Here is a 2,892-nt window from a genome sequence, read left to right as displayed (position 1 = left end):
TGTGACCTTCTCTAAAGTTTTGAATGACACGTCCAACTGTTCAATAATAGTTCAGTACTTTTTGCACAACTTGCTGGTGATTAATGGCAGAATTCACAAAAGGTGTTGTATCCATGAATTTCCCAATAAATTTAGGGGTTCAATTAAAAGTAAAACCGAAGCAAGAGAGTCTTTAAATTTGCCTAGTGACAAAGACACCCAGACAAGCCATAATTATAAATGTACAAAACATTTTATTTATATAATGCTGTAGGGATATCAAAAACATATAACAAAAGACATTAAGTGGACCAGGGCAGGGTTGTAGCCCGCCGGTGCCGACAGCGGGGATCCGGTCCGGAAGCCATGCACAGTCAAGGTACCTGGACCCCAGGGCAAGGACCGCTTCAAGCACCTTACTGATTAGGCAGCAGGGGACAAGGTTCCAGATCTTGTCCCACAGGTAGCCCAGAGAGCGAAACGGAAGGCCAACACGGGGGATAGGGCATCTGACAGAGTCCACAGAGATCCCACGGGTCACTTTTCGCGGGCAAGAGCTCCCAAACACACAGAATCAAAGGGAGCGAACTTCTCCCGTTTTATGAGGATTAAGTCAACACACAAGGAACTACAAGTGCAGGAGGAAGGGCCCCTGCCCTGTCAGCCCGTGTGTAGGACCAAGCACACCCCTCCAGAGGCTCCCGGCATCCGGCCTTGGTTTACAATACGGACTTTGTGTGTTTTATTACCACGGTGAGTACACCAGTACCATCCGGTTCCTTCCTAAAGACTTCTCCTTGCAGCTTCACTATCCTCTGGGCCCGGGACTACACCGCCCCTACCCGTGGAGGGGACTCCACCTTGCTGCCCTGCTCCATCAGTCCCGGGCACCCCATACCAAGGCAGCGGCCGTGTCACCAACCATCACCGCAAACCACGGGTGGGGTCACTGACAAACTCTTACCCTGTAAATACACCCCTTTTTATTGTTGTGAGAGACGGGCCGCTGCACGAGCCCCGGATCCGGCTGCTACTCTGGCCCCAGCCATGATCCCGGATCCAAGCGGCTCGGGTAGCCTCCCCTGACGTGGTCAGTCACCCCCTGCTCGCGACAATTTCCCCACATACTTCCTCAAATATTATATTGACCTCACAAAACCCTCCGTGCAGTATGATGTCACTACAAAGTCCCTTATTCACTATGATGTCCCCACACAGCCCCTCACACAGAATGATGTCGACACAAAGTCACCCCCCATAAAATCCCTACACAAAGTCTATGCAATATGATGTCCCTACACAGTCCCTTATTCACTATGATGTCCCCACATAGCCCCTTACACAGAATGATGTCACACAAACCACCACGCATTGTGATGCTTTCATAAAAGTGTGGCGCCCTGGACTAGCCAGGTCGTCACAGATAACACATAAACACCCCCACCCCTAGGACAGCAACATTAGTCAAACACAAAACCCGTGTTGCCTCCCTCCAGTGTCTGATGTCCACACCAGGTGGGGGCGGGGCCAAGGCGATTGGCCCCACCCACCGAGGAGTTCACAGGCCTGGAGGCGGGAAAAGTGACAGTTTAGTCCAGGAGGTGGAAGTGAGAGGAGTAAACATTTGGGTGTCTGGGTTGGAGCCCAGGCACTGACAGCAAGCTTGGCAGACGGTGGTGACCGTCTGCAGGAGTGGTGGAGCAACGCGGAACCGTAGGACCGGGGTCGGGCGTTGGCCCGCCGGTACCGACCGGGGAGCGAAGTGAAGCCAGCACACACAGGCAGGGCCATCGGACCCCGACCAGGCTTGGAGCCGCCGACAACAGTCAAATCCGAATGTGACTGGAACCCCAGGGGTTTCCTAACAGCAAAAGTCCCGATTGAAGGCAACCGTCCGCACCGTGAGGGTATACATCCACCGCCAACGGCTAGAGACCCAAGGGCCAGCGCCTGCGGGCAAACGGGCTCCTCCGGCATCCATACACCGGGGAGCGGACTACCGTTGGGAATCCATCGTAGTCAAACAAGAACACGAAGGTGCAGGGAGAGACAGCCACAATCACCTGTCCAGGGAGAGATACAGCCGCCGGCTGCGAGACCCGTCCATCCAGCCGTTTGGTTTACCGGAGACTTTGTGCCTCATTTGCTGAGTGAGTACATCTGTACCATCCGGCACTGCACCGCGCTATCCCAGCGACCATGCACCTCACCGGCCCTGCAGCCCCACCACATCACCGGGCCCCCCAACCCCTACCCACGGAGGGGGTAAACAACATCCCAGCTGCTCCCTACCATCGCTCCCGGCATCCCCGTCACCAGCAGCGGTGGTGCCCATCTTCACCACGACCCGTGGGTGGCGTCACGGACTAAATCGCCCACACCAAATCACCTCCCCCTTTCACTCACTGGCGAGGAGCGCCGCTCGAGTCCCCGGATCCTGCCCACCGCTCGAGCCACCGAGCAGCAGCAGCGCCGGACCCGAGCGTTAGCGTAGCGCAGCGGCATCCCCTCCTCTGCCCGCGACAACTTGGCGTCACGAACAGGATTGAACCCATCTACTTACCAGTAGAAGTGCACCTTGTGATCTCTGCCGGCGGCGTCCGGCCGAAAATTTTGAAGCGCCGCCATCTTTGGTGCGAAAACCTCCCTCTCAAGCGTCTTCTCCGAGCAGGGAAGGCGCGAAAGCGAAGCCCCGCCCCCAACAAGCGGAAGTGCTGAAGAGAACCAAAGGGGGGTGGGTGAAGGTCTGCCTGATGTAGCTGAGGCTATAAAGCGGGGACGCCAGGACCCTGCAGACCTTTTGTTCCTGGAAGTCTGCCAGCAAACATGTCCGTCCCGTCCGGTGAAGCCGTGATCCCCGAGCCCACGCCAGGAACAGCGGCGTGGGTGGAGGCCCGGACCGCACAAATGTGC

Source organism: Anomaloglossus baeobatrachus, chromosome 4 (assembly GCF_048569485.1).
Source record: "Anomaloglossus baeobatrachus isolate aAnoBae1 chromosome 4, aAnoBae1.hap1, whole genome shotgun sequence".
Lineage (NCBI taxonomy): Eukaryota > Metazoa > Chordata > Amphibia > Anura > Aromobatidae > Anomaloglossus > Anomaloglossus baeobatrachus.
This window is presented reverse-complemented; position numbering follows the sequence as displayed.